Source organism: Struthio camelus, chromosome 7 (genome assembly GCF_040807025.1).
Source record: "Struthio camelus isolate bStrCam1 chromosome 7, bStrCam1.hap1, whole genome shotgun sequence".
In the NCBI taxonomy this organism is placed as follows: Eukaryota; Metazoa; Chordata; class Aves; order Struthioniformes; family Struthionidae; genus Struthio; species Struthio camelus.
Window position 1 is genome coordinate 41906590 of NC_090948.1, and position 27078 is coordinate 41933667.

Here is a 27078-nt window from a genome sequence, read left to right on the forward strand (position 1 = left end):
TATCAGCGTTTCAGTCCTGTCATTAACTGTACCTGCTGTGTCCTCACCTTGTTGTATTAAGTTCCATAACTAAAGGGTATCTGCAGCCAGGAAAGACCACAGTGAATTTGGAAGTTGCTAGCTTTATCCTGACAGCGCAGAAGCCTGCCCCATAATGCATGCCTTCAAATGCTGCCAGTGCTCTTGTCTGTATCTGTGGAGAAGGTATTTTAGATTTTTTTTTTTTTTTGTCTTTCCTGCAACATAGGCTAATCACAACCTGGATACACAGCCAGATGGGTTTACAGTTATGGTGGGGTGATAACAGCAAGCTAGCAGATGTAATCACATCTGAAGCTTTTTCTTTGTAGAGATTCAGAACCTGATCTGAAGTCCATTGAGGTCAGTATCTTGGTGCTCAAATCTTTGTTTCGATCCTCTCAGATGGCACGGTTTTACATCCGCGCTGTTGGTTGCGTGGATTCTCTCTCTCAAGCTCTCTCTCTGTCTGTATAGAATTGTATATGTGTGTTTGTGTGTGTGTTCGTGTGTATGGCAGCTACTGTCAAATCTTGAGGTTATTGGTGGAGGTACTTTTGCGCCCGTGTGTCTGCGTTCCAGTCCTCGTTTTAGTGGTGCCCTGTTTGTTTTAATGCACGTTGCCCTCAGCTGAATAGACCTTCTCTTCACCTGAGCGGTAGTCATCAGCTAAATTACCAGCGTGCTCACGCACGGATAGATATTAACTGTTGATTTAACGAAGAAATCTCTGCAGGGTTTCGGTGCTGAAATCCAGAACAAAATCTCGGCTTTCAGGATACCTTTATTTCACGATATACAGAAGAATTTTAAGCTCTATTAAGGCACTAAATGTCTCTAAGGTTTTATAGCAGTTTTTAGTATCATAGACCTTCTGCAAAGTGAAATTCTGCTAGACTTTTTTTCCCTAAAATTGTTTGCACTTTTGAATATCACTGATGCTTTGTCACTGAAATTGGTATGAAGCTTATAGCTGAATCTACTTTCATGTGACTTTTTTGTTGCTAAAGCACCTTTAGCATATCCAGAAAATTACAGTGGCTCGGTAGTATTCCTTTTCTTCCCAGCATACCAACACACGTTAGATTACAATAATGTACAATATACAAGAAACGTTCCTGTTATTTTCGAGCACTCTGGGCTTTTTTGCATTAAATGAATGAGGAAAGAGAGTGAGCCCAGCTGTGTGATTTCTCCTGTGGTCTGGCAGAAGAGTCTGCATTTGTGTGTGTGTGGAGGTATTTAAAACCCAAGTGGACGTGACCCTCGACAACCTGCTGTAGTTGAGCTTGCTCTGAGCAGAGGGGTAGGCCTGGACGATCTCCCGGGGTCCCTTCCAGCATCAGCTGATGTGGGATTCTGTGAAATGCTCAGCGGTGGGTGGAGCTGTGCCTGGGCTGAACCGAGCGTGGAGTATTCTGTTGAGGATGGGCTAAGGAACAAGCCTTGTTAACAGAAGGGTAAAGCAGATGCAATTTCTTTTTATCATGAAATTCCCTAAAAGACCAGAAAGGCTTTTAAAGCCAGGTTTTATTGGAACGTAAATGGGAACGTTTGGCTTTTTAAATAAAGTTTAGGTAAGAGTTAGGGTGGGGGGGGAGGGGAATAAAGGGATTTATATGCAACTCTCCTCCTGCCTTTGTGTCCAGGCTTATTTTCAATCCATTCGGTGGCTTTCTAGGCTGTAGCAAATTGAGGTCCCCTCTGGACCCAAGGAAGCTTCTCTTTCTTTCAAAAGCTCTGGCTTTTGAAGCTCTGGCTTGTCTGTGCGCTGCTTTCCTTTCATCACGTTCCCAGCTTCAGCTGGTTCCTGGCTTCTTAACTGTCCCTCGCTTTCCTTACTCTGCCATCCAAAGCCCCCTGGCTCGCCTGCTCCCGCAGACAAGGAGCAATCACCCTCATCCTCTGGAAGGTGCCACCTCACCCAGTTGTTTCCCTTTCTGATAGGAACTACACAGACCAGGAAGAGCCATATGAAAGAGATGGTGCTTGTCACAACAGGTCAGAAGCTGAAAACGGGATACTGCCCGTAGCAGCTGTGTCATGGGCTTCCAACAAACTTGGTGCTTTAGGGACTCTATTCTAGAAGTTACCTGCTCTGCCTACTGAGTGTTTGCATTAGTAATATTGTGCATTGAGAATAACTCCACCGCTACTTTTGTGTCTTACGTTCAGGTTTCTGCATGCTTTGGTGCGCCCTGACCAGGAAGCGTAGCGCTGCACCTTTGGAACGTTGCCAACCAGAGCAGCTCACCGCACCACGTTGGCCTAAATTCTTTCAAAATCAGGTAGAACGCTGTTCAGGGTTGTTCTTACTGAGTAAACAGCATATGTTGGATGGTTTATCGTTCCTGGTTTGTGGTCACAAATCCGGCTGAGTTACTGTATACCTGACGTATTTTGGAAGCCAGGAACATCGTGAGGATAAGCTATGTAGGCTTCTCTCCGGGTTTCCATGTTTATGAAGCAAACGCATAGTGAAGCGGGCAGCAAGCTTTGTTGCAAGAGGTTGCCTAACTACTGCAGTAAACCAGGAACTGTGGTAGAGTCGACCCTTCTGGGTCTGGCGTATAGCTGCTAGACCCCCCCGTGCCATGTTGACTTGATTCATGCTTGCCAGGATATCTGTGCATAGGTCCAGAAGTTTCATCTGTCCTGACCAAGTCTAAGAGCCGTTGCTTGCCCAAATGGTGAGCTTTGCAAGTCAGATGCTCTGTGTATGTAATACACTTCACGCTACAACGCGTGAGGTGGTACGCCAGTGAAGGGATGGGATTGGTGGCAGCAACAGCACTCTTTTTCAGATCTAATGGAGTTTTTTGCTCGTTGGATACAAAGTGCCCGACGGGGCTTGGTAGAAGAGATATAAATGCCTTGCTCCGCCTCTGGAACCTTAGAGCCTTGTTTAACTTGCACTGTCACGACCGCATCAACCCCATGCAGTGTCCGGTTTGATTTCTAAATAGCTAGGATGGGCGTTAGTTGTGCCTCTGCAAGTGAGTTTTAATGCTACACACACTGCTTGAAATGCAGCCAAAAGTCTAGTATACTCGCTTGACCTAAGCACACCTGCAAACCAGCAGAGACAATGTGCTTTCTCTGTGAACCTGGACTCTTGTTCTTTCTTGCAGTACGGTTCTGAATTACCTGAGTATTGAGCAGGTTGTGGAACAGACCATTGGCAACGCTTTCCTTGGAGGCGGGAAGCAGAGGAAGAAATTCTGGCCCTATAATTTAAAATTTAATAGCTTAAAATCTGCCAGATTCCCCAGCATCAGCTGGAAAGTGGAATGCACGTTGCAATTTATGAGCCGTGGTAGGCTATGGTTATTACTACACTTGTTTCAGCTGATGAGTTGCACACCAGACATAGCTAAAGGCTGGTGCTATTGTTTGCAGAGCTGTCCAGAGGAAAGACCATCGATTGACCTTTGTTTGCCTAGCACTGTTTTAGGCCTCAGGTCAACATCAGAGACTTGAGAACGCAGCGTGAACAGTCCTGCAGATGGATCCATTGCTTATCTTTTGGTATAACGTCTTTCTTTTGCATTGAGCTAAGTCAGCCTGAGTAGGTAAAACACATCCATGTGGTGGTATTCCTTGGTGATGTCTCTCTGTTCAGATAGTGAAACTAGAGTTGTAATTTTTGTCCGTGTTCTTGTTGCGCCCTTGTCCTGGCATTGCCGCTTTTTTATCCCTGCTCTTGCTCTTCTTTTTCCACCCGCTGCAGTCAAAGCTGAGTTTTGCCCCCTTCGCCCTGCATGAAGCTGCTCTATTGTTATTAGCAGGCAGTGTATGGGCCCGCTGTAAAGTATGTTGTACAGCCAGCTAGAGTAGTGCTGCATTAACCTGAAGTGCTGGCTATGTGGATTTTTTTGCTGTTGTAAGACTGCTCAGTTGAGACTTGCACAGTGGGGTCAGGGAGGCTCTCTGCAAATGTAAATTTGTTTGTCCAGCCTGTTTCTTAAATAGTCATCTCAGGCACATCTCAGGCCTGAATTTGTCTCCCGTCCAGCCTCTAGGCCATGCCGCAAGAAGAGGTACAGGGCTTCACAAGAGTCGCATCACACTGCAGGGAGAGAGCTGGGTCAGCTAGGGCTATTTTCAGGCACCGCTGCGTGTGTTAGAAGGCAGTAAGGGAGTTGCAGAGAGGCATGCTTGCTTTCAGGTGAGCCACGCCACGTCCGGTCCCTGGTGCTCTTCCTCCTCTCTGCCAGCCTGGAAATGGGGACAAGTGCTCACGTTCCTTTCTCCCTATTTTCTTTTCTTGGAAGGCTTATGAGTATGGCTTTCTATCAACAAATAGGCACACACTCACAACAAAGATAGTGTTAGTCTGGGATTTGCAGTGTGTGCTGCTACTCTTCAGACTTGGAGCGGCTTGTTCTCCCCGTTAGGCCTCGCCCCTGATGCAAAGAGCTATTCTCCCTGGTGTGGGGGTAGTCACCCTCTCTAGAGTAGGTGGTCTTCTTAGTGGGCATTGCATCCCAGGCATAGGTCATCCAGCCCGATCTGTGTCCCCCTTGAGCACCACCAGTATCTCCCTTAGATCAGGATTTGGGCTTTAATAGCCTTGCGGAGAGGAGCCGTCCTGTTCCCCTCTGGATTGATCACAGTGGCTCCTTGATTGACGTAGGATGCCCGTGAGGGCCTTCAGCCCCCAAAGAGCACGCCTGTCTGGCTCAGGCTTGGCCATGCAGCTTTTAGCTGAGCCGAAGGGGATTCCTCTCTGCCTTCTGCTGCTTCGCAAAGCCCTCGAGAGCACAGGGGGACAGGACAGCCCCAGCTCTCGTTTCTGCCTCATTTCTCAGTTGTGCCTCTCCCGGACACCAGGTACCGAACCTTAAACACCTTTACAAGCACAGCGTTACAAGCTGCGCTTTGAAGGTCACTGAGTGCTTTCTGAGGGCCAGGTAGTGCCAGAGTCTCGGCCAGGGCTTGTGCACGTGTCTAGATTGGGGAGTTGGGGTGATGAAGCTCTAGCATCTTCGGTAGCACGAGCAAGTGCCTAATGCTTGCTTTGCATGGCTAGGAATGGCTCTTGGAGTGAGGAATCAGACTCTTGGTTTCTGTATTAGGGCAAAACTTTACATATAGCCCCTGAAAAATGTGACTTACACTCGAGCACGCTTGCAGGAATACGAAATTAGTTGGTAGTAGCGGTGCTGATGTAGTCTTCGGTTTCTAACTCGAGAACATCCAGGCTGCCAGTAGATATTTACAGAAAATAAGACAGCTCTGAGCACCTGATGGCAGGGGAAGAAGAGAAAGGTTTGTGCGCTTACTCTCTCACCACACAACCTACGTGCTTGTTATGAAATGAACTGATGAGCAGTATTACTTCTCCCTCCGTCATTAGCATGCGAGTGTTCTCTGAATGTGCCAGATGTTTAGCTTTCATTATCTGGAAGTTTCTTTCATTTCCAGCCCTAGTGAAAGGGAAGCTTGAGCACGTCCAGCAGAATTATAAACAGTTTCCTGTACACACTGAGACAGCAGCATACTTAATGAACTGCGTCGGTCTATGAGCAAGTCCAGCTAATGAATGCTTTCGCTGTTATTTTAGAGAGGTGGCTGAGTGACGCTCTTCTCCTTCTGGATCGCTGAATCCGTATGGAAGTGCAAATTGTTTATCTGAGAGCAGCTTACTTTTATTTTAGTATTTGGAAGGAAAGTTTAGGCTGTAACCTGTATTTTATAGTTGGATTTCTGTGAAAGTTATTCAAGATATCTTTGTACTCAAAGCTGGCTAAGGACATATCCTTGAGATATCAGTGGAACAAAAAAACGTTGTTACTAAAACGTTTTTGAATTAACTCTGGAGAAATCCAATTAAGATTTTTTCAACGCAGTATAGTACCTTTTCCAGTAACATTAAAAAAAAAAAAAGTAGTATTGATTTGTGTAGTGGGAGGAGTTTCTGAACTAGAGGTTGTATCCAGCTGGTAAAGACTTGCACAATGGCTCCTGGTCTGCCAAAAGCTCGGTAGTCTATATTAGCTCCCTGTTAATGCAGATAGGCAGTAGCCGCTACTTACAAGAATATTGCCCAGGTAGGTTGTCATGCTATTTGGACTGCTTTGCAATACATGTATATCTTTTTAGTTCTGAGGATTTGCTGAGAGGTTTTGGAGCACTGAAATGCACTTGGATACACAGACAATTGCTGCGCTGAGTGGAATGGCTTCGTTCTCTTCAGCAGTAAAAGAAGAGCTTCAGCTGTTTGCCTGACCTGCACTGAAAACAGATTATTTTTAACCAGACCAGTTGGATTGTGGGTTTTTTTTTTCTTTTTTTTTCCTCTACGGTTCTTTTGCACTTAATGCTTGCCGTGGCTGTCTGAATATGATCTTTACTGCAGGTCAAGTGTGATTCATTAGTTTTTCTGATGATTGGGCCTGAGAAGCCACTGAAGACCAGAGCCGATGGCCTCAAGGTCTAGACGCAAACTACGTCTTGTAACAGCTGAAACTTTAGGGCTATCCTATGATTGTTATTTGGAATTACACTCGTTTACTTTGGAGGTGGTGAAGCTGTGGCTGAGGCCTCTTTCTGGCGCTAGAAACGAGATTGTTCATGTGTGAAACTAGTTAGTCACGTAAGCATAGTGAAAGAGATCACCTGAGATTTCATGTTAGCTGGAGAGAGACTGCGTTTTCAACGGGAGGAGGTAGGCGATGGCACCTCAGATGATCTCCAAATACTTTTTCCCCCTATTTTGTCAGGACTGCTTTTGTCTATGCTTTGTTTTAGATAGCTCCTCTTTGTTCAAGAACTGGGAAACGTTTTGATGTTTTTGTGGTAGCTGTACAGCTGAGGTATGTCGGGAGCTGCCGTCACGATGTTGGCGTCTTGGCCTGTGATTTCTTGCTGTCTTCCCGTACAACAGTGAAGGGAACTGAAAGATGACAGATCGATCTTTTGGCCTCTCCCAAAGCAAGCCTTGGGAGAGGATCGTTATCCCCGTCCTTTCTGTTTTTAGGAAAGAGCGGTAGGAACTGTTGCAGTGCTGCACCATCTCTCCCTGAATAACTGAAGGGAAAAACCAGTACCTTGGCATATAGTGCATCAAGAAATGAAAAGTCCTCCAGTAGTACGAGCACAGAAACCCACCTTGTGCTTCTCTCGTAAGTGAGAGCTCCTGGAACTGTTCTGCACTGGGTCCAGATCACCTCTCCAACGTCTCGGGCTGCCGTTATTAGACAATATTACGTTTACTGCGGCTCAGTGTTTTTTTCGTAGTTTTGATCAGATTGGACGTGAAAAAGTGGATTGATGAAGGTCACTTAAGATCTGCAGGTGACGTCGTAAGTACTGGACCTACATACTGTATTTTCCATGGACTTGGTGCGCTTTTTAGAAAGTTCTTACTTTCTGTTAGCTGTGACCCCAGCTGCTCTTTTGCCAGAAAGAGGCAACATGAGAAGTAGATCTAGCTACCCCCCCGCCACGTTTTCTTGAAGAACAGAGCTCCGTGAGGATTTGAACTGAACAGAAGCAGGAGGACAGTAGTTACGAAAGGAACGGGAAGAACATGCAAAGATCAGCCTCCCTGGAGGAGGAAGCTATATAGGAGGATGAGAGGGGAAGAGAATCAAAACTTGTGAATAAAACCCAAGAGCAGGCTGGACAGATGATTGCTTTTTATTTCTCTGCAAGAATATTATCAGGGGAGCTGAGAGCATTTGGTTCTGTGTACCTGCCGGGAGCTTGATGGGAGTTTCACTTAATTAAATGGCTTTTTTGTTTCATAATTTGATTTGAAAATGACAGAAAAGCCGTAGAGTTCAAACTCCATTATAAAGCAATGCAGTCTCCTTTTTATGCAGTTTCTTTGAATGTGTTGACTATGTTAATATGAGAAGCGGGAAAAAAATTCAATGTTTAGTTTCTGATAAGCATAAGACATGCTTGTGGATTTACTCTTGCCTGTGGATAGCTAAATGACCACTTTTTATGCTTAAACAGGTTGGAAATACATCTGTGCTGTTGACCCCGACCAGATGATGTTCTTGAGTACTCCAGTGACGTCTAGGTACTACACTTAAAACGTTAGGTATAACTTTTCGGAAATAGTGAAACTTTTGTAAAATATGGATGAACATACATAGGTTTTCCTTTATGTATTCACTGGCTGAAATATGTAAGAAGCTACAGAAAACATTTAGGTTCCTTCATGCCATAAGGTGAGTCTGTCTGCTCCAGGGATTTAGAAACAAAGTACCATTTTTTTCTTGGTCCTTGCACCTCTTTCTTCATGTGGTGCTTGGAGCTTCTGCCCTACGTACCTCCTCTAATGGTACTAATAAGTTTTATAAAGTTCCAGGAAAAAGGGTATTTCTTGCAAAATGTGGGTTGCAAGAAGCAAAATAGCATCTGTTTTTCTCCAGAAGAGGGGATTTTGATGTAATTCCTGCTATTTCTTAAAAATGATTCCTATTCTGCTCAATTACTATTATTGAATGACCATTAAATAGACATGAATTCTGTTAAATGAAACAAAAGGATTTTTAATGATACTGCAGGTCGGAGAACGCCTAGCAGTAAGTAAGTATGAGCTGATTGAAAAGGAAAAGCCAATAAAATTGGATTTTTTTTCTTACGTGCCAAACCCTTGAAATAAATTTACTGTTTACAGTTATTAATCATATTCATTGATCAATAGTTTATAAAATGAATGTAAAAAATTTGCTGGTTTAGCAAGTTTTGGAGAGGCTAAATAAACTTCAGAACAAAACACCAGCTCTCTTCCTGTGACAAGCATGGTTAGTAGAGTTTCCTAAGTAATGTTAGAGGAAAAGGGATGCGGAGTATTTTGCTGTGATGTTTTACAATTTTAACAGAAATTACTGGCATATTTTAGTAATTATGATTTAAAAGTAATTAGCATCTTTTAATATTTACCTTGAAATGTAGTTTGTTGTGTGTTAAGTACTCTGCTTGCAAGTTGATTACTGCGTTTGTTAGCAATCCACCGTGCTTAAGATCTGCCAACTTCAGGCCTACATGTTGGTGTTGGTGGTTTTATTTTTTTTTTTTTCTTCTTTTTCTGGGGGTGTGGGGGGGTGGGAGAGGTTGGGGGGTTCCTGTTCTTTTTGTTTAAAGGGTAGGTCTAGAATAAGCCTTGGGCCCCATGAGTGTTTCAAAGCTATTAGGCTAGTGTGAATCACTGCACTTACTGTGCTCAGAGCTAAGGCATCGCTCCCAAAGTAACTTTTTTATTATTGCAGCTATTGTCTAACACAGACAAGTAAAGTGAGGAATTACGCTCATCTAGGGTAGAGGAGAATGGAAATGTCTTTTAGTTTGTGAAGAGTCCTGGACAATTGTGTTTGATGTCAATAAATTAAACATTTGCTGAGAGGCAGCTAAGCGCAGGTCTCTGATCCTAACGTTTCATTAGGAACTATCAGTAGGAATAAGCGGTCCTGCGCTTTGAAAACACTAGCACAGGTTTTTAGCCTTCAGTGGCATAAGGTGCCTACATCCTACTGTACTAAGCTTTGAGTAGTGCTAATTTAACTCGGGGATTCTTCTTCCTGCATCTTAGAGCTTTTTGTGCAATGCCCCCCCCCTCCCTTTTTTTTTTTTTTCTTAAGGTTCCTTAAGGCTTTTGAGATGCAACTAAATATTCCATACTTCAAAGGAACTGGAACGCTTTGTTGTTTGTTGTTTCTCAAGTTTGAGTTATGCATCTGAATTTTCAACGAGAAGGAATTATAATGGCTTTTGTGTATCTGCAGCGTTCATACGGTGATTGCGTCTGTGGATTTTCCCTGCTTGTTGTTTAAAAAAAAAATAATAATGTTTCTTAATGGCAGAATGTTCCAATAGAGCGCTCTTGTTTTGGCCTTTTTCTAGAGGGGAGGAATATATACTCTTGTTGTAAATGACATGCTTAATCGATCCGAGTATGCCATTCATCTAATTACAATAGGAGATTATTAGGTTTCTAGGTAATCCTTTAAATTAGATCAGAAATCACTCTGTTTAACAGCTTCATGGTTCCTTTCAAATATAATTTTATTTTCCTACCATAATAAAGGAAAGAGGTGTTCTGTAGTCTCCGTTACTACGCTCGGAGACTGCTGTTGAACTTTCTTGCAATGTAGCTACTGTCCTACCTTGGAGTTTCAACAACGTTAAAATTGCAGCTGAGCGGCTCCTTCCTTTGGTGACTCTAATTCAAGTTTCCATTCAACAGTTCTTTTTTTTCTTTTTACTTCCAGAAATGAGCGCTGTGGTGAGCACAGTACATCACGGTTGCTAATCACATACCCTGCCTGCAGATGTTGCGAGTCCTCCCACTGCGTTAAGATGCACTCATCTTCCCCTAATTGGGATTCGTATTCAAACACCACTGCAAGAAGCTGTGGTTCCCCCCACTCTGCACATGGCGGTCGTGAAAGCAGGCTTGCTTGCTCCTCTTTGCCTAACTCTCAGGCAATTTGCATTTAAAGGTTTAAAAAAAAAAAAAAAACACAAAGCAAAACCAAAAAGAAAACGTAAAACAAACCCCAACCCCCAACGGTTGCTCTTCCTAAAAAGTGTTTCTTTTTAAAACAAGAAAGCTTGCACATGTTTCGCCCAACCTATTGCTAACAAATGGAGCATTTGTTTTCTTGAGCTTCTGTTACTGGTTTGATTTTTGTTGGGTGCTGATGCCTCTCAAGTAACAGGTTTTGTAATAAAGCCCGTTTAAACAGTTAGTAATTTTTGGTCGAAGATCTGCATTTCTGTTTGGGTTTCTCAGATCACTGTTCAGTTAAGAACCCCTCCTTTTTTTGGACAGAATATTTTCAGAGAAACTCAGATCTCTGTCTTACCATGGATGGTGAACATGCTCTGAGGGATCGCTGCCCGTTACCGCCAGTGTTTTTAATAGATGACTTGTAAATTCTTGACTTTTCTTCTCCGCAGGGTCCATTCAGAGCTGTTTAGCCCTTCACTAATGCTGGACTGGGGAAGGCGATTGGTTCCCCTTCTTATTTCAGGCATTTCTAGCTACTGGGAGTGAAGCCGACTGCAGTGCCCAGGGGAGGTGTCTGTGACTTTTCCCTTTGCTGGGGATGGGTTGCAGTTGTGTATGTTCTTTCTGGAAAGAAACGTGTAAAGCCTTGGGGTGGTTGCTGGAGAATGGTGGCTCTTGAAGCTGCCCCAGCTCTGTGAGATGCACTCTGATGGGGCAGCACTCTGCTCCAGGAGCTGCCAGTCCCGTCATCGCCTTTGCTGCTGCCAGGTGCTTTGGAGCTGGAAACGAGCCAAACCATGGTACTGCCCTTACTTTCACTCCTCTCACACCACCTATTCAAAACATCAGGTGTTTTGGACTGCCTTCCCGTATGGCTATTGGTTGATACTGGTATAAATTGTTCACCATAAGCCATTGTCTTAACTTGGAGCTTGCCAGATTCTGTATCCCGAGTGCCACCTTTGTGGGGGTTTTTTTTGTTGTTGTTTGTTTTGGTTAAGCCCCAGCTGATCATTGCCCAGCAGGTGGTGATACAGTTGCACTTAGCCTTGGATTCTCTGCTAGTACGCTAGATTTTAAAATTATCTCCTCCACTCTGGAGAATCTTTTTTTGTTTATTTTCATTGTATTTTTCCTTGACTACGCTCATGTAACAGGCTGCTATTGTCTTAGTCTCATGCCTTAATGTTGAAAACATCTGTCATGAAATTTAGCTGTTACGTGAACGAGAACCTCAATTTATGACTTTTTCTAGGAAGATCTGCACGTGCTGTTTTAGTGCATACTGAATCAGTTGTTCTGTAACTTAGTGAAAGCTTAGAATTAAACTTCTCTCCTTCTTGCTACACATACCACATTGAATTGTCCCATTAATCCTCAAAGGCCAGGAAGAAATAAACTAAGGATTTTAAAGATTTATAGTTTGGGCATTTAAAATCAGTCCAGATGTGCCTTTGTATGACTGTATTTTTTGCAGAATTTTTAACCTTCAGGAAACTGAGCACAAATGTAAGTCATGTACTGACAAATTGAAAATTAAACCCAAATTGCCCCGGGATCCTGATAAGGGCTCTGTTGTTGTTGTTGTTCTCTGGTTTCTGAACTCCTAGGGTCCACCAGCTGCTTCCGGGCATTGCTAACGCTCAAGTTGCTCAGAAATGCCATTAAAGCAAAAACCAGCGTTTTCATGAAAAGTTGAAAAATTCCAGAACGTGTTGCTTTCAGAGAAAGGGGCCTCATTTACATGGAAACTTCAGTCCCAGGCAGAAAAAAAGAAAATGCCGATAACTTTGCTTGGTTCTTGCTTTCTTTTGGAGCACTGTTTGAGCTTTGCTGGTAGAAGAATTAATCTCTTGAACTCTTCTAGCGTTTTGCAGTGTGAATCAGGCCAGAATTACCCAATACAGCCAAAGAGGCAGCACTTGGTGTTTTTTGTTGAGTAAGTACGGCTGACGGAAAGTGAAAATTGTTTCCTCAGCCTTATGCCACGGGGTCTTTGAGAGTGAAACGGGAGCTGTATCCAAAGAGTGTGAGTTGTATTTAGGTCCTCGAGGGCCTCAGACTTCATTGGGGGGCTGTAGTAGCAGAAAGGTGACATGCCTGTGAGTGAATTTAATCTAGAATATTGAAATGTTGCCGTTTGTCAAAAAAAGAGGATCTCATCTCCTTGGCCCAGGAACCCCAGGAGACCCTTTGATAAGGAGGCAGAGAGCGAACGGGAAGGCCGAGCTGCCCGCCGTGCCCGCTAATGCCAGCGAAGTGGCATTTGGCCTCTTCCCGTGGCCGCAGCGCTCCTCCTCTTTGCGTTTCCCAGAGCTCCCTCCATTTTTTGGCAGCTGCTTTGTCTCTTTGCTTTAGTCTGATGGCTGGTTCTTCCAGCTTCTGGTCAAATGTCATTGCTCGGCTTCTACAGGCTTTTTAACTTTTTTTAAAGCTTGCGTGATTAGTCAAAATGCTTATTTCATCCTGCAAGCGTAATCCTTGTGGCTTCCCAGCAATGCTGTGCACCTGTGGCAGCTAAAAAAATGACCTGCATGTGGCACGTGTAAGAATTGATGGGGCTGCCTCTTTAGCCCTGCCCAGTTAAGGAGGGACCAGAGATGGAGGGACGTGGCTGATGCTGCTGGGGGAGTTGTTAGAGCTGGAGCGTGGGAGCCCTCTGGTCCTGCTGCTGGGGGAAAGGAAAGGCCATTTAAAGCTCTGGAGCGCGTGGTCTCTGCCGTCGTGGTCAGTGATTGTAGCAGGCAGTAGAGAAAGAAGTGGTATCTTCTAAAAAGAGATCCTGTGTTTTGATTATGTGCAGGTGTGGGAGAGAGAAAGTCCAGGAGAAAACAGATGTATATCTTTTTCCAAGTGACATTTTAAAACATCCCTATGTTTGTGTGAGTTGGTAATGAATGCTCGGTTTGTTTGTTTGTTTTCAACTGAAGACTAAGATTTCTGGCCTCAGACTACTTGAAAGCCAGTTACGAACTGATTTTTGTCTTTCTTGAGCTCTTGTGACTTTGTGTATTCTCTGTTGTTCTGGTCTTGACTAGTCTGACTTTGTACGGAAACTTAACAGAAGAGGGAACAACCTCTCTGAACTTAGTTACAACTTACAAATGTCGCTTAGGCAACTTAAAAGTGAAACAGCAAACATTTTTTCCCCTCTCCCCCTCCCTGAAGCTGTTATGTTTTGAAATCTAAGATTGATGAAATAGTATGCCACAGATTTCAACAGAACGTGAATTCACTTTTAATGAGCAACGGTGAAATAGTTTCTAAACGCTTGTAGGGTTTTTTTAAAGTGAATTCTTGTTTTTCATCAGTCACGTAGTTCTCCAGTACAAGAACGAGTATTTAAAGATGCCTTTTCCTTGTCTCGTAAAGTGCCCGTTTCACGTTGCTATTGTAAAACTTTGATATTGGAGCAGGTTGTGGGATGTTGTTTGGCCTGTGCGTAGCATTTGGACAGAGAAAGCAGCTGCATGTTTTTGTTTGGTGCAGATTTGTGCTGTTTTGATTTTTTGAAGTTCTAATTTGGTGCCTTCTGGGAACAGTCCCGTTCACCGTCAGGTTCACTGTGGTTGTGATTTTTGCTCCAACTGGCACGTGTTATGGTTCTCACGTTCATAGGAATTCGAAAGCCCTAAACTAGGACTGCCATTGCCGCTAATGAGATGCTCAGCCGTAGCTTTATAGGCATTAAGTAACTGTTTTTCTTACTGCACGTTTATGCCTGAGTGCAATTTTTTTCCTTCCTTGGAAGACGCTTATTTTTCTTGGAAAACCAAGTTGCTGTCACAGCAAAGTCTGTGTTATGTTTTTATTCAGTTCTAGTAAATGCTTCTGTCAAGATACAGTTTTGTAAAACAATATTCAAAGATTTGAACCCTCTTGGGAAGTGGAGCATCAGATTGTTCATTTTTCTCTTTGAAACACCACATACTGTTGGCTAGCAGTATAGATGGACGGAAAAGGTGTATTTGAAAAATGCTCTTCCGCAGCAATATTATCTTTTGTCCTACATAATTCTTTATATAGCCACAGATAGAGCTGGGTCTTTGAATGTACAAGACCAGACCAATTCATCCAGCTTTTCTGGATGAAGAGAAATACAGATCAAAACGTAGTACAGTTGAATGCAACTAATGCTTTTTAGGAAAAATAACCCTTGTGTGGGGTGAGGGGGTTGGTTTGTTTTTGTTTTTAAACTGACCTTCAGATATTTCAAAGAAGGAGTAACTTGTTTTCCATTTGTGGTCTTTTAGATGTTGTTTTTTTTTTTTTTTGGAGGCTTAGCCAGGGCTCCAGGAAGAGCGCTTAAGAGAGATGAGGTGGTGGGCCTTTTTGACTACGGCTTTTTCTATTCCTAAATAAGGAATAGGCTTGAGACTAGTCACTACATCCTATGGAAAAATGTCTTTCTCCAGTGTTAGCTCATACTTAGCTTAGGTTTTTCTCCTGCGTTTGTGGGAGAAATACGCACCTTTTCAGGCTGTCATGTGGTGAAAAAGGCTGGAACTTGTGCAGTTGGGTTTGCTGGTGCCTCCCTGTCCACGTCCGCTAATGGCTATTCATACTTGTATTTAACATATTGGGGAAGGGTAGGTCCAGGGATTATCAGGTTTTCAGTCAGTTGCAAATCAGATCAATAGCAGAGACCTTTTTGACTGCTGAGTCTGTTTGCTTTGTGCGAATACACCAAATACACTTTTTTTTTTTTTTTTTAAATGCATGTGCATACAGACAGAGCCAGACCCCAGTCACGTTTAGGGCTTAATTCTTTTTGGCATAACCTACCGTTCTGTCCGTTAAACACCTAACCGTTCTGTGAAGTCGAAGTACCTGCTTTCGGGGCTAAAAGCTTCCAATGTTACAGTGGCAACGTAGCTGTTCTAGTTGAGGTTAAGTAAGTAACCCTTGCTTTTGAAGGAGCTTAAACACTAGGAGGATATTGAGATAGATAGTGGGGGTGCCATGCAAGAAAATGAACTTCCGCTGCAGGACTTTCACCCTGTTTTTCTTAAGCCGTGAGATTTTCTTGGTTTTGAACAAGTCCTGTAGGGCCGGATGAGAGTGAGGAGGGTTGTTGAAACGGGCTCTCTATGCTTGGATGGTTCTCATAGCCCACGCTACCTCCCAGTTACCTGCGAAAAGCCAGGGTTCAGCTTCTTGCATGTAAGTAAATACTGCCTAAGTCTCCTAGGTGCCCCAGCAATGGGGATATGGTGATACTGCTGGGGTGTGGTATAGGTTTATCGTGCCTGCTACGGTTAAAATGAATTGATCCTCAGTTAATCCCAAAATTCCAAGCAAAAAGAGCAATTGCTAATGATAGACTAGCATAAGTAGCAGCTTTCCTTAAGGTGAGGAGGATTCAGCTGTTCTTAGTACTGCTTTCACACCTAGCCTCAAATAATACTCTTCTTCTGCAAGGTGCTGCACTTAGAGGTTGAGGGACTGTGTGTGGCAGGGGTGGGTTGGTTGATTTCTCTCTTTAATAGAAAAAGAGAAAATAAGCTAGTAGTGAATAAACTGAGGGTTAATTCTTTGTCTTGTTAACTAGACCTGATAGCAGTATGAAATGTAAAAAGTCATTAGTTTCTGCATTTAAAATCTTTTTATTGCGTTTAATGCTATTGCAGATATAAAAATTACTTGAATATAATTTAAATCTGAGAAATGCTAAACTTTTCTGAGATGAAATAGTAGTGTGTATACCTCCACACGCGTGTGTGCACCCATATGCAGGCACACGCACAAGCCTACCTGCACGCTCACAAATGTGAAGGATGGCTATCTCATTTACCAGCGCAGTTATGAAGTTTGTGCAGGTGGTGTGTGTGTGTGTGTTTTTTTTTTTTTAATAGAATAGCTAGGGAGGCTGTTGAAAAAAAATCATGGATTTATTAAGGGAGAGAGTTGCAAGAATTTCTGTAGATGATGAGGTGAGGCTTAGTATAGATACGAACTCAGATCAAAATGTTTCCTCTAAATAATTTTCAATTACTTCAGTTACTGTGGCAGGGTTACGCCTGCAGTGGCCTAGACCCTGGCAGTGTGTGCAGCTCGGTCTGAGAGCAGTGGAAGTGCCTTGTCCGGGAAGGTATTCGGCATTAGAAGCTGGACAGGGTTTATGCATTTCTACTTTAACTTAAAAGTGCAGTTTAAAAAACAAACAACCTCCCCCCCCCCCCCCCCCCCCCGGCAAACCCACATGCTTTAGTGCTGCTCCAAGCTCTGCTCTCTGCTGCTGTATCCTCACTCTGCCGAAGGGCTAATTTGTGTACTAAGCAAACTGTAAATAAAAACTGTCTTGAATAGTTGATACCTGAGGATAAAATCAGGTGTCGTAAATATTAGCCTGAAGTTGCCATGCATATATTTAAAACAAACAAAAAACAGAATTGAACAGAGCTTTATTTTGCTCTCGTGGGCTTCATAGTCTGTGTGTTCACCCTTATTTCTCCAAACTGTAACTGTGTTTATACTTTCTGTTTTCCATACCCAACTCTTTCTGCATTCTAGCCAAGCTTTATTAGTCATATTAATAAGAAAACAGTTTTGAGGGGGACGTGAAATTTATTGAGCTGCCTTTCCTGTTTCTTGAGATGTGTGGTAAGGTATCATCTTCCAATTATCCTGTGTTTTTATTGGTTTTCCTTTCATTTAATGTTTACGCATTAGGGTCAATATTGCAAAAGTCAGCAGACTGGTATCCTGATGTACTTAATCTTTGGCTTTGGATAAATGAGGTTTTGGCTATGTGATCTTCCTTGCGTACTGTTCTTCAGAGGAAGAAACCACAAACCCTCTGGCCCTTTCCTTCAGAGCGTTTTTAAAAGTAGGTTATTGAGATGCGGTAACTGGGTTGGATGGTGCTAATAATCTACACACACACACATTTATCCAGAATAAATGATTTGGGAAATCATCTTCCATCCCTGCCTGGAGCTGCAGGTGTGTGTAATGTTTGGCTGCTGAAGCGCAGCCTTTGCATAAAGTTAGAGGCACCTGTAGGTGAGGATTCACTGTGGTGATCACTCTGCCTCAACACAGGTGGATATTTGGCTCCTGCATTTCTTTAGTGTGGTTTTTTTTTTTTTCCCCCATTGCCTATTATCACTCCAGGTGTCTGGGCTTTCCCCCACTCTTGCTGGCTTCGTTGCCTCCAGGCAGTGCCTTCAAAGCTGCAGGGTATTGCAGGTGTGAAAGAGCATGGAGCAGGCTGGGTCAAAGCAGTATGGAGACCAGTGTGGGAAGCAGAGGGGTTATGTCTAACTGCATCAGCTTTAGGCAAGCGGAGCACAAAGATGAAGGTGGAGAGCTGCTTGTTTCAGGGTGGGTTTTATTTCTTTCCCCTGCCCTGCACAGAGGAGGCACAGTTGGCTCTTGGTCGTCACTAGGCTTCTTCCTTTGCAGCTCAGAGAGCCTTTGCCCCAAAGGGGCTGAAGGAAAAGCAGGCAGCTCTGCCAGCTGCTATTTTTGCTTCCTGCATATGAAACCTCATGTAGTAAGTTGTGTTAGGGGCTGGAGAGCCTGAAAATTGCTCTGGTGCTTTTATATACCCAGTGTCAGGTGTGTCCAGGACTCCTTGCTGTGTGCAGGAGCCTTCCTGTAAGTAGAACGAGGGTTCCCGCTGCTGCTTCTCTGTCATGTGTTTCTTCAGCCAAGATGCACCTTGGAGCCCTTCACGTGCTGCTTTCGGGCACAACTTTTTCAGGTTGCTCTGGAGGCTTTGCCGATATTTGCTCTCTTTTCGAGGAGGCTATAGGCTGGGCAGGTCAGGCTGAACTGTGGAAATTCAGGAAATCAAAGGCTGCCAGGCAAGCTCAAGAACGCTACCGTGTGCCTCCAGCATAGCGGCAGGGCAGAGCGGCCATAGCAAGAACTATAAAAGTGCATTGAGAGACTGTTCTCTAATCAGATAGACTGGGACTTGTGTGAGGCTGTAAAGCCCAGAAATACGTAGTTTGGATATGTGTATGGATATTCCTCCCCATCTCCAACCTTCTCAAAAAAAAAAATACAAAAAACCAAAAAAACCCTACTTAGTTTCTTAAGAAAGAACATAAATGGCCTTAAAAAAAAAATTGTGATGCCCTGTCACTTTAATCAGTATTTTTTTTTCTGTTTTACTAAATGGGAAATACCCTTATGGTAGTTGTTTTCCACTGTATTTTGCACAACCCTAATTGGATCTGCTAACTTGAATCTCATGCAACTGTGCTGAAAGTAATAATAATTGTGAACTGTATAGCACTGTTGCCAGTTAGGATCTGCTGGTCAGCTCTTCTTCCCTGTGAAAGTAAAGCTGCTTGTTATTTTCCTTGGTAATGTGAGCCTTTCTTCCCTGCTCCAGAAAGCTTATAACTCTCTTTTTCTGGCTCTTCTGAACATTCCCACCAGGGTTGCTTTTGAGGAAAAGAAAGGGGAGGGGAAGAAAATGTTTGGGGAGACAGCTTAGGAGCCTCCCTTCCCTTGGAAGAGCATCTGCCCGTCGCTGCAGTATGTGCATTAACCTAGATACTTCCATTTACCGTAGGCAGCAGCTTACATGTATGTGACAAAAAGACCAAGTGTTTTCTTGAGCGTACCTAGTTTGGTTCACTGAGCCAAGGAAAGAGCACAGACGGCTGAAGATATCCAAGCTATTTTTTCGTTTTTCTTCAGGAAAATAAATATAACCCCCACACCTAAGAGGCTTCTGATGGCTTGTTTGTGTCTGCAGATTAAATGCCAATTGATTAGTGATAATGCGTGAAGAGTGTGCATAATTGTTTGTTGCGATGTGCAAGACCTTGGCCAGCAAGAATGCCGGGAACAGGCATTGTTCTTCTCGGCGAATGAAAGCCATCTTTGCCAGAAGGACAATAGTCTGGGTAAAGGGAGAGGATCTCTGCTTTCTCTTCTGCCTGTCTTGTTCCTGGCTCGTTGTGAGCGTTATGGGTCAGACACAAGTGTGTACCCTGAGTGTAATTTGAAAATAGAAAACACGAGCTGATTTTTGTATCGCATTTTCCCTTAACGTATTGTGATGTATTGCATCTAGTGGTACTCTCAAAAAAAGGTCAGGAGGAATTTGTGCCTTTGAAGTGTTTCTTTTCAGAGATGGGGAAAACTCCATCAACAAAAAGCTTTAGCGGTCCAGTTTGGTTAGGAGAGCTCCCCAAATGCGGACTTTCATCTACGACGCTAACATCCACAGGTACTTGCTGCCGTTTCCCAAGAGCTGTAAAGAAAAAAAAAGAAAAAGGAAAAACATTTGAGATGTTGGTACCTCCCTTTTTATTAAAGTAAACGAGTTGACATACTATCAGCTGAGTCCTCCTTCGCAGGTCGGTGCCTGATGAATTTGCCCTGGCGGAGTTTCCTGCCGAGGGAGCCGCGGCGAGAGGCGTCTAGTTGGGGAGTGGGTGAGGCCAGGGCCTGGAGGAGCGCCCGTCACTCAGGAGCGAAAGCGCAGGGCCACGCGAGCACCTTCCAGCAGCGTCTAGAACCGTGCTCTTATTTGGCGGGTGTCCCCCCCCCCTCCCCCCAGCTAGGTTATATAAGGCAACCTCGACCCTTCCCTGGGCCGAGGGGTGCTGCTCCGGTGGGCACGGGGCTGCGGCACCTGGGCGGCCTCTGCGGCGCAGAGCGTCGGGGCGACCCGCAGCTTTCTGCGAGTCAGTGGGCGCGCCATCCCACGCTGTGAATCGGGTAATACACGGGACAGCGAGGTTTCTCCCCCCAACCCCCCTCGCTCCTTTATAGAGCTCTGCCGAGTTCTTCCGGGGTTGCTCCTCAAGGATGAGAATAATAGGAATAAGAGTGTGCTCTTATTCTGCTTTATTGTGGACTTGTTAGTGCACTTACCTACCATCTTACCATCCTGACATCGTATGAAGCCTTATCCCTGTGGTTATTACTGTTACCTTGCTTGTTGTTCTCCCTTGTTAACTTGTTAACTGCAGTTGCTTGTTTGTTATTGTACTGTTAATAGTTTATATGGGTCATAAGACATACGGTAGTAGTGTATAGCTACAATAGTTAAGTGCTTTGATTATTTTGTGACGTTTCACCACCAGCAAACCCTGCTCCAAAGACACCAAAAGAAACCTGGAAGGCAGGCAGGGGTCGGTTTAATAGAAGAGTTAATGGATACCGTGGCAGGGTTTTCTTCAAGCTCTGCCCCTACGCTGTGAGGGATGTCATACGAATAGCCTCTCTCAAGTTGACTTGTTTTGACTTCTTTAGGGGGTTCCCCTCAATCTCCCCGTTTCTCATGACTGCAGAAACATAGAAGATGAGCAGAGGGGAGGGAGGAGTTGAACGTGGAGACAGAGAACGAGCTTTAGAAATGAAAGGGATGGTCCTTTTATGGTTTTTGGGTCTGCGGTCCTAGGTAGGATGCGTGTGTATGTTTACTCATGTTCCAGCCAAGCAATGGGGGGAAAAGTTACTGCAAGTAGTTGCCCTGATGGAAATGTAAGAGCACTTGCAATTTGAAAACTGGCATCTTTATTGCATCTTTGAAGTATACGATACTCTGTTTATGATTAATATGTATTTTTTCCCCTCTCTGAGGGAGAGATAGATGCTTGGCAACCAATACATTTATTCATTCCAGTTGTGAGTGTTACTCTTCTTACAGCCCTTTGGGCTCAGTTTGGTAGTTCTGTGGCAACGTTTTATTAGTATTCATTGGCTGCTTGGCTGGACACATGTTCAAGTGGCCTAAACTTTCTACAAGTCTCTGTGCATGGCATGATGGCTTTTCTAAAGTTACAACCCGTCTCTTTGGTTGTCTGCCTGCGTTAATGCCCGCTGAGAGAGTTTCCTTTTCCCGATAGTCCTTCTCCGTATCATCCATCTCTGGTCCCACCTTTCCAAAAGGCTCCTGCACCGTGGAGGGGAGATACAGCCCTAAGATAAGGGATCTGGAGCCCACGATGTTTCTTCAGGAGTGAATCTGGTTCCTTTGCTGCCAGGGTATTTCAGATTCACCAAACTTCTCTAGAGCACTTGACAAGGCAAACAGTGGCTGTGCTAATAAGGAGAGGAGTTAGGAGCTACAAAAAACAAACTGAGAAAATGCAGCCATATGATGTACCTGATGCTTACCTCTGCCTTCTTGCAGCTCTCGCTTGGGGTTTCTTAATGTTGTAGTGGGGTGGTTTTTTTTTTTTTTTTTTTTGACACTAAGAACTGTCTTTTCGTTTTGAAACAAAAGTTGTTTTGGTTCTTCTCTGCATGGAGAAAACCAGCTTTGGGATTTATAGGATTTATACTAAATATGACTGAGAGGGTTTAGTTTTCCCCTTGCGTTTTTCTCCAATAATTGTGCTTCAGGATACACAACTGAAATGCATATGGTGCTTTCCCGTCCTTGGGAGCTTCTTTGAACGTGTTCTAGTCGACTTTATATATTTGGGCGAAAGTTGGGTCATAATTATGAGACGTTTAGAACTTGCATCAGAAACCGTGACACAGACTGAACCTATTTTAATGAAAACATTTCCAGACAAGCACAGTCGTCAGGCCGCAGGTACAAATATTTGAAACAGTGTTCATGTGAAACAGGTAACTGTTGACATGCACAAGTTGCTAAATAAACTACAACAGCGTATTAGGTTTTGAGTATGGAGTATAAAGAAAGGTGGGAGTCGTGTTCAGTGGGTTAAAGCTGCTGAGAGGACGGTTTCCCTTTCCGTTAATTCCTGGTCAGTAATTACTGAGTAGCTGAATTTAAGTTGCTGTTCTAGTCTCGCTTGATAACCTCTAACGGAAGTTGCGTAGAACATAGCTTTTATTATTAGCAATGCTAAATACCTGGTTGTAATCACCAGTTGCCCATAAATTATCGAATTGGGCCCAGTTTTGAGCAGTGCTGGTGGTGATATTTGAACTAATACAGCATTTGTTAAATGTTCTCCAGATGAAGTATATTGTAAAATTTGAATCATTAAAAAGATTGAGCAGTTTTGCTGCCGCCCTTGTTTGCCAAAATGATCGTTGGTCTCTTGAGATGAGGAGAAACTGGAAATCGGGCAACTTAAATTGAACGGCTTGTGTATGTGAAAAGGGTGAAGAACCAGGCAGAGCAGGCAAATTCCACGTTTCCAGTTCAATCAACTTGCACAGTATTGCTGTCCTTTCATGGAGTCTCATCAGTTTAAAGGTGAGATGAAGAAAATACCTTGAATTCAAAACAGAAAAGTGCCATGGGACACTAGTATGTTTTGCGTGTGAAAAAACAAAGTTAGTACTTTAGAGAGTAACGCTTTGTCTGGTCCGGGCTCCTTGGTGTCTGTCCCTGCCACGGTCAGGAGGGATGAGCCGAGCGCCGTGTGTTGGAAGCGCCCCTTTTTCTGTTGTGTTGCGAGGGGGCTTTTGTGTAAAGAGGTTATGCTTACCAGTTCTGCACGCAGAAATGCGTAAACTGTGAGAGGGAAAAATGCAGAGCCAGCTTCTATGACAGAAGTTTAACTGGAACATCAAAAAAAGAAATGCAAACATATTTCCCAGATAGAAATAAATTCCCTTCTGATGCTAATATTTTCAATAAAAGTGCATATTAAAAATTACTGTTTATTTGGAAAAGCTTTTTAATGCTAGAGGGGCTTTATTATAGTGGTCTAACATGTACCAAAATACCATGGCTGCAAGTCAAACGTGGTAAAGTTCAAGTTGTAAACAAGCTGTAAATATTTCACTGAGGGTAATTAACCATTGAAATAAATTACCGAGGGAGGTAAATTCCCTGTCGCTTTGAGCCTTTATTCATAATTGTGAGTCTCTTAAAACATGAGTGACTTGAGCTGCGGCTTATTGGACTTAGTGTGGGCATTGTTTAGTTAAATCAAACTGCTAACGTGGTTTTGCGTTGCGATTTGTAGAAGGATTTATTTTTTTATAGCGGTAATGCTTCCACGCGACCCACGCAGGCGTTGGTGGTCTCGATGGTCTGTTGGGGAGGATCAAGACAGACCCGGTAGTTGTGCCTACAGAAGACTTCTCCCCTCCTTTCCGTTCGAGAGGGGTGCTCTGTTTCTCCTGTAGAAGAGCACAGTATATATGAGAGAGTTTTAGAAGGTGATCTGTTTTGGGTAAGGTTGTTTATGTTGTATGTGTTGATTTGCTTCTCCTTTGTCCTTCACAGGGGATGCTAGGGAAGTGTAAATCCAACTCTAGATGAAATTGCAAACTGAGCCTTTTGATTTAGAAAGGTAGAGTAGCACACAACTTTGAGGATGCTGTGTCGTAAACAGTATTTTTACTTGCAGATGTTGGTTGGTTAAGCTTTTTAAAAAGCTTATCTTGTGTACGCGCTTAGAGGTAAATTACGACAAGGTTACAAATACATCAGCTTTAGTATTTTTTCCGTGATTTCTCCCAAAGGATCTTAAATGGGAGAGTTTTGTTGGGCTGAGTTATTTAAAGACTAGCTGTCATACTCTTAAGAAGGTCAGGTAGTGGCCAGCTACGGGTGGACTCTTCCTCTGCGTGTCTACAGGCAAGCTGACGTCAGACTCGTTGCACTGACGTTCTGTTGCAAGGGCACAACGCGTTTATCTTGCCCTTTGACATCTGCAGATAAACGTTGATTACAAGTGATGAAATTTGTAACGTGAATGCTCTTAATACTCGGGAGGGTCCCTATGAGTACATGAAGTAAAACAGAAGCGTCTCCTCTTTCAGTTTTTAAGGACTCTTGTGGCAGAAGTTGTGAATTGAAAGTTAATTTCCTTTTCATTTAAGCTTTCTCCTCTTCTGCCGTGCTTTTCCTCCCTTCTTAGTATATGCAGGTGCCAAACTGGTCTCCAGACTACTTGCACGTGTTTAAAATCCTCTGAAGAACAAAACTGAGACCTTTTTTTCGTAGAGGCCAGACTGTCCTCGAGGCCTGGGGCTTTCCAATAGATAGCCTGCTGTCCGTGCAGACGTGAATGAGGAGTCGGTCTTGATATCTGCTCTAGCTTTCAGCAAATTCTCATTTCCTTTCAGTCTAGATAGGAGATGGGGTGCATCCTGCCATGAGGTGGAAGGGAGTAGCAGAAGCAGAGCAAATAATTCTGAAAGGCATTTCAGGATCAATTTTTAAGCTTCTGAAGTATTCAAAATGCAGTTGGAAAGCCCATTTGCTTCCATCAATGCTGGAATTCTAAAGTTTGTTAGCCTTAGATGTCCTTAGGGAATTAGGTGTTTCCATGTTGCCAAACTATTCCGAAACAGAAATTGATACAAATGTTGGTGGGTTTTTTTGGTTTTGTTTTGGAGGGGAACTTCAGCCTGGGAATGAGGGGAGTCAAACTGCTGAAAACTGCTGAATTGTAGCAACGCTGATTCTGTTTCTTCTGCATGTTGGTGTGACTGCAGTTAAACGATGCCAAAAAAACCAACGTTCTTGGGAAGTCTGTGCTTTTAAAGCTAGCAGATGTCGGCCTCTGTCAGTTGACTGTTTATCCGCCTGGCAGCGAATAGGTAATGAAGCAGCTCCTAATGCTGTAATACACGGCTGTTCTAGAGCTCTGTAATCACGGAGAGGCATTTTTCTTCCAGTACTTTACTCATCCATAAGAATTAAATCATCTTTCAGTTATTAAATATTAGGAGATTGTGCCAGACGATTAATTTAATAGCTAACAGTATCAATCACGCCATCTTCCTGGATGTATCTGTTGGATTAAAAGCAAGTTTCTCCCAAACAGTTACGCTGCTTCTCATTGATGTAACAAACATTTCCTTTGCCAGCGTTAAAAAAAATCACCTTGGGGTGTTATTTGGGAAGGGTGCTGGCCTGGCAGTAATTGACCAGTAATTGGTGTATAAAGGCAGGAAATGTTCCCAGCAGCTAACTATTCTATTAGAGTAAATGAAATTATTTTCTATGATATTTGAGCAGCTCTGACCAATTTCCACTTTGTTATGTGCCATATGTCTGTAGAGCCAAACTTTAAATTTGTTTTAGGAAATGCATTAGTTCTGCTTTATTAAATGTTGATTTTTTTTTAAAAGCTTTTTTTTTTTTTACCTCAGTGCATATAAATACTTTTTTCTTTGCCTCTTAAGAGTGTAGTTCTCTCCTGAGCCTTCTGCGTGGCTTTTGCAGTCATCTCTTGTTAAAGCAAAAGATTTCGGAAGAAGAGGTTCAAGGTAAAAGAGGAGCGCTACTCCGTTTTTATATATTGTTCCTTAAAGGCAAAATGTTTTCAGAAGTTGGATCTTAAGGTTCATGCTAGTGATAAAGGTTTAGCTGTAGCATGGGTTTGGAGGTGGCTGATCTCAGGCGGATGCAAAGATAAGTTTTAAGCAGCAGCTGTTTCTGCAAATCTGTGCGCATATCTGACACTGTGTTTTTTTTCCTTTTTTCTATGGGTTTTACCCGGTTTTAGTTCGACTGTATTTGCTTGCAATCCTGACCTTGTGCTTTTCTGCTTGTGTTTTGGGAGTATGTGTGTTAAGGTTCCTTGTTTGTTGAGAGAGAGAGGTGGTGGTTATACACTTAGCCGCACCCTGATGGCCTTTCACTATTATAAGGCAACTTTTAAATCACGCTTCTTTCTACAAAAACCTTTTTCCTATTTTTTGCATGCCAGCGTTACAACCGTAACCTGATACGGAGGTTCAGCTTAACAGCTGATTGAAGCTATCAGATGTGCAGACACAACAGTACTTTTGTTTCTGCTCCCCGCATTTTCATGGCAATGTGAATGCTGTCACTTTGTGCCCATGTCTGCTGTATACTGGCCTGGAGGAAAAAGTTGTCAGGAAATGAGATGTGAAAACCTTCAAGAGACTTTCGGTCTGTAAATGTGAAAAGAAGGTTGGAATTGACTCTTGACGTGAGCAAAGTCCCCACTGGAGTTAATCACAGAAAAGCCCCAAGGAGCAAGGGGGGGGGGGGAAAAAAAAGTTCCACACCTAGTTAGGGATTTGAAACGGTGTTCTGGTCCTTTCCTGATTATCACATCAGTGCCGTAGCAGAGACTGTGAAGTTGATGTAGTTAAAGTATGAATGTTCAACCAATAGAACAACTGGTGGGAAGTGGGTATTTTTTCCCTCAGAGGCATGGGGGTCATGGAGCCGGGAGGTCTGAGTCCCGGCCTGGGCAAATTCCTGCTGCCCTGGAATTCGTGTAATTGCTGTGCCCTTTTCCTCTTGGTTAAGCGGTGACAATTGTGCATTTTCATAGTGGTTTTTGTTTCCTTGAATGTTTAAGGGTTTTTTTTTTTTCTTTGTAGGAAGAAAAACTTCTTTTTCTCTGCTGAAACCAAGGAGGTAGAAAAACATTTTGCTCGTTTTTTCTCTTGAAATTAGGGTACCTCCTTGTCACGGAAGGACTGCGTGCTGAGCCAGTTTAAAGGCATCGTTAAACAGTTTATTGAACTGTAACAGATAACAGATGTGGATGTCGGTATAGGCGTTCCTAGTATTAACGAATGGATTTGATAACAAATAAAGTAATTAACTAGTAAACATATTTATCAAACTGTTTACAGATAGCAACTGTTTACATATATTTATATGTTAGGGCACAAAGAAAGGAACAGGAACAAAATAACAGACAAAAGAAGGGTAAGTAGCTACTCTCAGAAGGGAAAAGCAGCAAAGAGGGAGG

The 27078-nt window shown here is 43.3% G+C and overlaps 1 protein-coding gene across 10 annotated transcripts in view; it reads left to right on the top strand.

Annotated features, from left to right (window-relative positions):
• PCDH15 (protocadherin related 15) overlaps positions 1-27078 on the top strand; it is a 1072490-nt gene that overhangs the window by 706389 nt on the left and 339023 nt on the right. For 7 of the 10 annotated variants that reach the window (XM_068951042.1, XM_068951049.1, XM_068951050.1 and 4 more), the window contains 2 exons: positions 2194-2306; positions 7987-8053. The exons of the other annotated variants lie outside the window; for them this stretch is intronic. The gene's annotated coding sequence lies outside the window, so the exon portion shown is untranslated. Of the gene's footprint in view, positions 1-2193; positions 2307-7986; positions 8054-27078 lie in introns of those variants that run through there. 10 annotated transcript variants of the gene reach the window in all.